General features: G+C 40.9%; 1 protein-coding gene across 11 annotated transcripts in view; it reads left to right on the top strand.

The window, feature by feature from the left end:
• The first annotated feature begins 1,919 nt into the window (after positions 1 to 1,919).
• FER (FER tyrosine kinase) overlaps positions 1,920 to 9,918 on the top strand; it is a 435,477-nt gene continuing 427,478 nt past the window's right edge. For 7 of the 11 annotated variants that reach the window (XR_011505916.1, XM_044780082.2, XM_014843209.3 and 4 more), the window contains exon 1: positions 2,045 to 2,174. The gene's annotated coding sequence lies outside the window, so the exon portion shown is untranslated. Of the gene's footprint in view, positions 2,179 to 9,918 lie in introns of all 11 variants that reach the window. The other 4 variants (XM_070517625.1, XM_014843218.3, XM_044780080.2 and 1 more) reach the window with 3 other exon arrangements.

The following is a 9,918-nucleotide window of genomic DNA, read 5'->3' as shown; positions in this document are numbered from 1 at the left end:
AGAGGTAATTACTTTCCTTAACTTCATAGTCTCAATATTTTGGACATAGGTATTGCTGGGGAAATAGAATTAAAAACAAAACCGCCTCCTAACCCAGAAATTCTCTCAACAAATGTAACTGAGAAATAAAAGTTATTATTGAACAAACATTAAACCAGAATGTGATGTGCATTACAGGCAATCAGCAAAGAGATTGAAGACAGAAAGAAATTTCACACTTTTATATGGTCAAGCAGATACAACTCATTACATGTTTTCAAGACAATAACTATGTAGTCCGCAAGTTAGACACCTTGACATCATTTGCACAGATAATTCATCTTAACTGCATTTGATTATTGAGGTGACCATCTGTGTTAGCTAATTAGCTTTATCGAGAGGAAAAACAAAGTTCTCATGTCTTTATGACAGAAAGTAGTTTTGCAACTAGGAGCAATTTGCCCACCAAAAGTTAGGCTCTTACTCTCCCATAGAAACTTGGGAGATAGTTGTGCTCTCTTTCTTTTTTTTTAAATTGTGGTATAATTGACATACAACATTATATTAGTTTCAGGTGTACAACATAATGATTCACTATTTGTATACACTGCAAAATGACGACCACAGTAAGTCTAGTTAACATGGGTCACCATACATAGTTATTTTTTTTTTTACTTGTGATGAGGACTCCAGGTCTACTCTTAGCAACTTTTGAACATGTTAATACAGTATTAACAATAGTCACCATGCTGTATATTATATCCCCATGACTTATTTTATGACAAGAATTCGTATTTTTGTCTGTGTAGGGCTGTTTACCATTCTCAAATAAACAACCCTGTTTAGAAAAAAAACACTTATCACTCTTTTTTGCCTCCCACCTAATTCAAAAGTTTTAGAGGGTTAAGGTGGAGAGGCGGTTGACTTTAGATTTGCCCTAGGTGAAGAATGTGGTTCAACCAGTGTACAGAATATAATGCCTTAAAAACTTGGCTACAGGAACACACCCTGTAATAGTGACTAATAACATCTATTTTCCTGTTAAAAAGATCGTCTAGTTATCTTTGTTTAGCTCACATTACTCATTTTCCACTAAATTCTTTTGGTGAAGAACGCTTCAGAAACAGCCCTCGCTGGAAGAGCAAACCAATTTGGGTTCTTCAAGCATTCTAGACTTCCGAAGGGGAAAGGACTTACTATAGGGGACCATCACAGGACCTGCTGTACGCTTTTTAACAGCATCCATCACAATTCCAGCATTGAGCGTCTAACCTCGTTTTTAAGGCAGTCTCAGTCACTGGGAATTACAGGAACGAGAACAACACGGTTCCTGCCTTTAAGGCACTCAGAGTCCATTGGAGAAGCCGAAAACCATTCTAAAGGAATCAACGTTAAAGTAGATGCAAATAAAACATACAGGGAAAAGCGACTGATTCTGAGGGTGAAAAGTGCGCATCTGAGGGGGAAGGGGGGCTCCGCAGCCCCAAAGCTGCTTCCGTTCCCTGAGATTTCAGCTCCCGGGATCGCCCAGCACCCCGCGGGCACACTTAACATTTTAATCATGCCTCCGCCCCCACCCTCCGAATTCCTTTCCGGCTGCCGACCCGCAGGGTAGTCCTTTCCAGGCGGCCCCAGCTTATCACCCCCGGCCCGGCCACTTCCCGGCCACGGCCAGGCGAGCCTCCCAAAGTTTCCTGTGACGCCGCCGTCCGCCTCTGGCCCCATCTCGCCCGCACTCCCACCCCGGCAGCCCTGGACACCGGCTGGAGAGGAGCGGGTTACAGGGACGAGGAGAGCAGCGCCAGCAGGACGACCTCGGAACCCCACCCGAGCCGGGGAGCGGGGCCAGAGGGCGGCGGCCACAGCTCCACGCCTCGCTCCGCCTCGCCCGCAGCCCCCAGTCCGTGCGCGCTCACCGGGCCCGGAGCCTGCGTCCCACCCCTCGGGCGCTCGGGCCAATCAGCCGCGCCCCGCCTCCTGGGAGGTGGTAAAGGAGGGGGTTGGGGGCCGGGCGGCAGCGCCCGCCTTCCGCTCGTGCCCATTGGCTAAGGCCTCGAGGGTGCCCGGAGACCGGAGCGCAGCAGGATTGGCCGCACAGGCTAGTGACAGCGGCGCCCATTGGCTGTGGCGGCCCCCGTGACGCGGGGTGGCGACTGGCTCCCGTGTTTGAGGGGCTCCTGCTTGTCAGGTTCTAGGTAGGTGAGTTTCGCGCCGCCGGCGGCAGGCGCTGTTGCCCGGGGCAACGCCGGGGGAGGGGGGAAGAGGAGGGAAGGCAAGCCGAGAACGGGGGCAACACTCCCTGCCCTCATGGGGGCGCCTGGGACTCAGCCCTGGTTGCGGCGGCTGCGCCGAAGGCTCTTCCTCCGCCCTCAGCCAACTCCCTCCCGCCCCAGGCTGCGGGGTCTCCCGCCCGTCGTGGGCCCGCGGCAGAGCATTCCTGGTTAGGGCTTGGGCCGGGCTGCCCACCCGGTGTGGCGAGGCCCGCCCCTCCCACCAACCCGGGACGGGAGGCTGAGGGGGCGGGTGCCGGCGCGAAAGGGCTGAGGCGGGCGCAACGGCCCCGCCCCGTCGCCGGGTCGGGGGGCTGCGGGGTGTGGGGCGGTGTAGAGGGGACTGTGGGCACCGCCCATCACGCCCGCACCCCTTGCTCACGGTGCGCTCTTCCGCTGGGGCGGCCACCCCAACCCCTAGTTGCGCCCCCGATTGCTCCCCACGTCTGGGGCCCTGCAGCCTCCCTGGACCCGCGCCGTCAGCCCCCGGCTCTTCTCCCCCACGTCAGCTTCCCCACCTCCCGCTGTTAGTCCGCACCTCCCATCCCTGCTTCTATCTTGGCCAGAGGTGACCCCCCCAAGAGATAGTCGAGAGAGAAACCGTTTTGTGGCTGGTGCAGCCGGGTGATTTCTGCTCTGTTCTCTCTTTGCCATTTAGGGTTGAGGAGGAGGTGTTCGTAGGCACCTTCGGGACAGCTTTCTGCCTTGGCGTTTCCCTTAGTATTAACTTTCTGAAACCCGCTAATTGGGTTGGTGTTGGCAGGGCGCAAGTTAAGGAGTTAACTGTGAAGTTGTCGCTTTTTACTTTGTACGTTGTGACTTTGATATCTGGTGCTGTGCAATCCCAAATCTAATGATTTATTAAGGCTGGTAGCCTTTCATTTTCCTTTGCCTTATGACTAAAAAAAAAAAGCTTTAATCTTTTTAATTCATAAGAAACTGCGTATATTCATAGCAATCTCGCTGTTACTTTGAGGAAAACTGCTCTAAAAGTGTAGTACCATTTTCCTCTTTCTCCAGATAAAGATGATAAAAAATTTCTCGAGTGGTGTCACTGTATACAAGAGTGTAATTGAAAAATCAGTAAGAGTAGACCAAAACTATTTTAGTGATTAAAGACTGGAAAATACTTTTCAACCTATGGAATGGGAACAAGATTAAAAAAAAACTATTGCAAAATACAGTTATTTCATTAGTGCAGCGTTGTAGTCGTGGTATACCTGTATAGTCTTTAGGGAGACATGCTCGTGAAGAGCCATACGTTTGTCAGTCACTGCAAAGGAAGGCTGAGCCTGTCTTTTGTAATCCAGGAAATCTCTGCTGGTACTCTTGAGCCAAGGAAGCTATGCTTCCAAAGGTATTGGGCATGTATTGAGAGTACATAGGCATACTTGGATACTTTTTGTCTGTTTGCTTCCATGAAAGACCTTTAGTGACGATCTGCTTGTCTTCTGCGCTGCTGGTTGGCAGCATTAAATATATATAATGTAAACTTATTTAGGTCCTATTAAGGCCACTTCTGTGCTCTTCTAAGGTTAATGTCAGTAGTTTGGAAGAAATAATTCAGGCTTTGAGTAGACAAATCACTTTCATTTTTATCTTCACCTGTTATGTAGCTATGATTCTGGTCTGTGAACTTCTCAAATTTGCTATTTTCTTTGCTCCAGTATTTCATTATGAGAAATTTCAAACAATGCAGAAAAGTTGAATTGTACAGTAACTACCCAACCACCTACACAACACTAACATTTTCAAGACAGCAATTACATGGTAAATATTAAGGAACTGAAATGATAAAGTTGGAAAACCAGCATAAATATTTATCATACCAAGATATCGTGAGGTGCTTATTTCCATTTATAGATGAAAATAGTGTAGTTTAACTCCATAAGACTATCATAAAGCAATCTTGTGAATGAGTTGAAAGTCATCATCTTTATAAATCAAGGCCCAGATAAGTAAATTGGATTTTGGTAATCAGAAAAAAAGGAAATCTAATGAACTTGTTATACAAATAAAAGTTTTGTTTTAAAATTGGATTCCTGTGTTAATAAATTGTACTTTTGTACTTGATTTTTAAATGAGCATCTTCTTCTGAAGACAGGTCCAAGGAACTTTCAATTATGCAATGTTTTGGTAATGTACTTAATAACTTGGATCAATCTTATGTACATTGTTTTGGAATAAGAATGTATTTTTGTAATGGAAAAAGAAAGCTTACAAATGTGAACTTTTTTTAGTAAAACTATTTCATGGAAAGTGAAGTAATTATCTAGAGAGATTTAAGTCAGTATTTTGATAGGGCTCAAAACTATCTTGGGTGTTGTTTCATGGTATTCTAAAGGAATGTTTTAATATAGAACTTCAGTTTATAATAAAAGAATAAGAAATGGATGTAAGTTCACATATATGTACATTATATTGGTAATTTTTCCATACTTAGGAAATTCCTGCACTCTTCCCTAAGTATTTGAATCCTGCCTTTCAGTTTTAGTATACCTTAAATCTATTTTTCATGCTTATTTATATAGCTGATTTCTTAAATATTGAAATTGAGCTATGTCTGAGAATTTATAGATCTTTGGATTGCCTCATTATTATTTTTCCATATCTCATTTAACTTTGGCATGCTTATGTATGGTTAGTTTACCACATCACTGAGAGATTAAAGGGAACAAGTAGGTCATAGTTTTGGAAATTTGGACAGAATAAGACGTTTAGATATTGTTTGATCAAAGCTCCAGTTTTTGTTTTCCCCTCTGCCACCTTCCTTCTTTCCTTTTCTTCTTCCTTTCCTATTTTTATTTTTATTATAAAAATTAAATGCTTTAAAATAAGTTCAGAAAACTGTAGAGAAGAAAAGTCACCAATAATTCCACAATAGTTAATGCTTTGGAAAATAACTGAAACTTTTGTTTCTTCTCTAACACTGTAGGACTCATTGCAATTTTATGGTCTTCATTGCAGTATATCTGCCCTTGCATCTAACCTGGCAGGAGTTCCTGAGCTTGAGACTCAGTTACCCTAAATTAGAAGAGGGCTCCAAGATCTGGAGGAAAATGGAAAAGAATAAATAGAGGACAGATTAAAGTCAGAACAAAAGAATGAGACCCAAGCAATTATCCACTTTTTCTTATTTCGTAAGAATAAATATGGGGCTGGCCCCGTTGCCGAGCGGTTAAGTTCGCGCGCTCCGCTGCAGGCGGCCCAGTGTTTCGTTGGTTCGAATCCTGGGCGCGGACATGGCACTGCTCATCAGACCACGCTGAGGCAGCGTCCCACATGCCACAACTAGAAGAACCCACAACGAAGAATATACAACTATGTACTGGAGGGGCTTTGGGGAGAAAAAGGAAAAAAATAAAATCTTTAAAAAAAAAAAGAATAAATATAATCCTAGTTACCTATGTGAAACTGCTGTATGGCTGACGTAGTATGGGGCCTCTCAAGTTTTTTCTCTGAAATTCAAAATGTCTAGGTAAGATGAAGTTTACTTAGTGCCTTTCTACAGAAATTTTTAGATTTCTCTACTTTTGGGATGTTACATATCCAGCTTTTTAAAACTTAATGTCATGTGTGACTTGGAATTGTTTCTTAAATATTCATATATACTTATCAAGTGATGACTAATTTTTATTCTATATATCATCACCACTTACTCTAAGTTTAATATTGTCTCTCCCTTTAGAAGGTTTTAATTAAAAGATTGAAAATTTTAATGTAAGTGTTTCTTTCCAGGTTGAAGGGTGTAGTGAAAGACTATTTGTTTTGAAGGCAAATAATCTGGGTTTCAGTGAGAAATCAGGATTTTCCTCTGTGAGATCATGGGCAAGTTACTTCATCTCTTTAAACCATAGTTTCCTCACGTGTAAAATGAGGATGATAAAATTGCCTCACAAGCTTGTTAGGAAGAAGAAATGAAACAATCTAGGTCTGCCTGAATTTAGGAAGTCCTCAATTTCCACAGTTCCTTACATGGTAGCTTTAATTTTATCTCTCCTAATAGCAGTTTATTTTACTGTCCTTAAAGTCTCGACATTTTAGATTTAGGAAATTAAAATAATGTACATTAAGTTTACTTAAATTGAATGACATTTGCATTTGTACAAGCAAAGCAAATAATTAGCAGTATCTCAGATTAGCTGTTCTTTTATAGTTCTTTGATTACCATATTTCAGGTCGGGATAATCAGAAATTTACTTTAAATGCTTTGTACCTCAAAATATGTCTAGTTTGTCTGAATTCCTGTTATTTTTCTTTCATCTTAGATTATCATTTGTTGTTGGATGGTTTTCCAAAATTCCTTTCCTTTTTAACCACAAATATTTGCTTACAAGTGGTACAGAAAAGCTAAATGTTACTTTCTTAAATCTCTAACTAGTGTTCCTTCCCACCTTAAACCACATTTACTTTATTATTCTTTTAAATATTTATTTTTTTTCTTCTTCTTCTCCCCAAAGCCCCTAGTACGTAGTTGTATATTTTAGTTGTAGGTCCTTCTGGTTGTGGCGTGTGGGACGCCGCCTCAGCATGGCCTGATGAGCAGTGCCATGTCAGTGCCCAGGATCCAAACTGATGAAACCCTGGGCTGCTGAAGCAGAGTGCTCGAACTTAACCCCTTGGCCACGGGGCTGGCCCCAAACCACATTTACTTAATTTGTTTAAAATTTAAACTTTATTTTCAAGTGTAATAACACATAAAACTCTTAGTTTTAGCTTCTTGCTGATGTGTATGTTTATTTTTTAGGCGGCAATATTTTATAAATATCTCTATTTTAAAATATGTGTTCTATAAGTATAGTATTCATTTCTTAAAAAACATAACTTGTAGTTTAATGCACAGATCAGCCTATGGTTATTGGGTGTTGTGAAGCAAGCACTGAATTGAGTAAAGAGTTAGGAGTTGAACCAGATAGTAACCAGATAGTCTTTATTGTCTCATCTAGCAGTAAAACAAAGATTTTGTAATCTAAGTCGGAGATTCTCAGTATTTTTTCTCATCCAAGTGTAAGATATTTACGTGTGTGACATATTCTAATGTGCAGTTTCCTGGCATGCTCTCTGTAATTCCGTCTTGTCCTTTTCCACTCAGGAAAGTGTCTCAGAATGTAAGTGATTAAGAATGACATCATTATAGGGCTAAACTTGAATCTGCACTGATTTATTGAGGAAAGTGAGTCATTTAAAAATGTATATAACCATTATTAGTAACAAATACTGAGACACACCTTATAGTACTACAGTTGAGACCCGAGTTACTTCCACATTTTCCTGAAATGAATGCCTTTCCACTTTTTCTTATCTGTCTTATAATGCCACAGAAGAAAAGATTACCAGACTAATTTTATGTAATTGACAATGAAGAATACATTTAAAAGTAAGAGTAACTAATAATGAACCTTTAAAAATGTTTGAGTAACAGCATCATGGTCTTTATTATAAATAAATTATAAATAAAATAACACTAATTATTGTAGAAAAGTTGAAATTAGTTTTCCAGTATAAATTATTTTACTTTCAGAAAAAGTATTTCCGTAGTGGGACAAATGGTTTTAGGAGAAGGGCAAATACTAGAATATTTATGTTTTAGGTGTTTGGTATATAAAAATGCTCTTTACATTGCTTCAGTCAGGAAATATCTTTAAAATTACATTGCTGTGAATGAGATTGCTCTTAAATAGCTCATCTTACATGGAAGTATTATGTATAATATGCATTTGGAAGTGAAGAGTTAGGAAAACTATGTTCATTAGACCCTTGACATTAGCAAGTGGTATTTCTTGAAACCTTTGTGAATAACTACCTCTATAAAATAAGGTCAAATTTAATTGAAAAATTTAAGTGATCCTTTCAGACTGTTAATGAGTCTGTAAATAGTCATCAAAGTTGTTAATTTTTTGCTTCTAAAACAAAGGCTGGATGATTTTGCATTACATCATTAGTATACGTACAAAAGTTCTTACTCTTGACTTTTGCATCCTGGGGTTTGTAGAACAAAAGAGTATTTCTGGCTTAATCACGAAGCCTGCTGCATTGTCACAAAGTTGAAGAGTTAGTCCTTGGTCACTGTAATGCTTTCTGCTTGCTGCTGTTTCTTGAGTTTGTTTTCTCCTTGGAGTTGAACACTTCTGTAGTTTGTGTCCTTTCTGCTCTCTGAATGTCTTGAGCTTGGGAGGATTTCCCAAGTTTCGCCTGTTGCTTGGTGGGGCTCTTTTTTATTTTATTTATTTTTTATTTTTTGAGGAAGATTAGCCCTGAGCTAACATCTGCTGTCAATCCTCCTCTTTTTGCTGAGGAAGACTGGCCCTGAGCTAACATCCATGCCCATCTTCCTCTACTTTATATGTGGGACGCCTACCACAGCATGGCGTGCCAAGCAGTGCCGTGTCTGCACCCAGGATCCGAATTGGCGAACCCCGGGCCAGTGAAGTGAAACATATGCACTTAACCACTGCGCCACTGGGCCAGCCTGGTGGGGCTCTTTTAATTTCATATTATATAAAGAAAAATGCATTTGACTCTTCTACCAATATTCAGTTTTGGTAACAAATGGGGCAGTAGCCACCTAGTGGCTATACTACCTCTTACTTCATGAAAATGTGTATACAGTGTTCTGACTTTCTTTAAATTATATTTCCTTCAGAATCACATGCTTTCTATATACATTCTTATATAGGTTAACCATCATTTTAACTTTCATAACGTTTTACAAATTTTGCTTTGATAGGAGCAAAGGGAACATTTTTTTTTTTTTTTTAAAGATTTTATTTTTTCCTTTTTCTCCCCAAAGCCCCCCGGTACATAGTTGTGTATTCTTCGTTGTGGGTTCTTCTAGTTGTGGCATGTGGGACGCTGCCTCAGCGTGGTCTGATGAGCAGTGCCATGTCCGCGCCCAGGATTCGAACTGACGAAACACTGGGCCGCCTGCAGCGGAGCGCGCGAACTTAACCACTCGGCCACGGGGCCAGCCCCTAAAGGGAACATTTTTAAGCATCACCTATATGTTTGTTTCACGATAGAGTCTGTAGAGTATGGTGAACTTTCTAAACTTTCTAATGATGCAGATCCAGTCACCGTTACGTTCATATCCATTCTGAATTTACTCCAAATTTATATATTCTGGTTAAGTACCATCGCTTTGTCAGGCCTCTTTACTTTCTATGTATTGAATAAATTGGCAATAGTAGAGTAATTAAAGGGAACTAAACAATGCACTTGTTTCAGATAATTATTAATGACAAATAATTTGATAGATTGCTATCCCAATTATTTATAAACAATTATGTTGGACAAAGTATAAGAATCTTTACTACATTTGTATACAATAGAAACTTTTTACAAAGCAGGAGGCTGATTTCTTTGTCTTAGCAACATATGTATGTGTAGACATATATAGATATATGTAATATAATTATTTGTTTATGCATAGTCCTTTTTTCTCCCCTCCTTAACATTTCTTTTTGAGGAAGATTATCCCTGAGCTAACATCTGCCACCAATCCTCCTCTTTCTACTGAGGACTAGTGGCCCTCAGCTAACATCTGTGCCCATCTTCCTCTACTTATATGTGGGATGCCTGCCACAGCATGGCTTGATGAGTGGTGCATAGGTCCATGCCAGGATCCGAACCAGCGAACCCCGGGCCGCAAATGGGAAGAAGAGCACAGGAA

Source organism: Equus asinus, chromosome 9 (assembly GCF_041296235.1).
Source record: "Equus asinus isolate D_3611 breed Donkey chromosome 9, EquAss-T2T_v2, whole genome shotgun sequence".
In the NCBI taxonomy this organism is placed as follows: Eukaryota; Metazoa; Chordata; class Mammalia; order Perissodactyla; family Equidae; genus Equus; species Equus asinus.
Note: the sequence above shows the minus strand (reverse complement) of the source record. Positions and strands in the feature narration are given on the sequence as shown.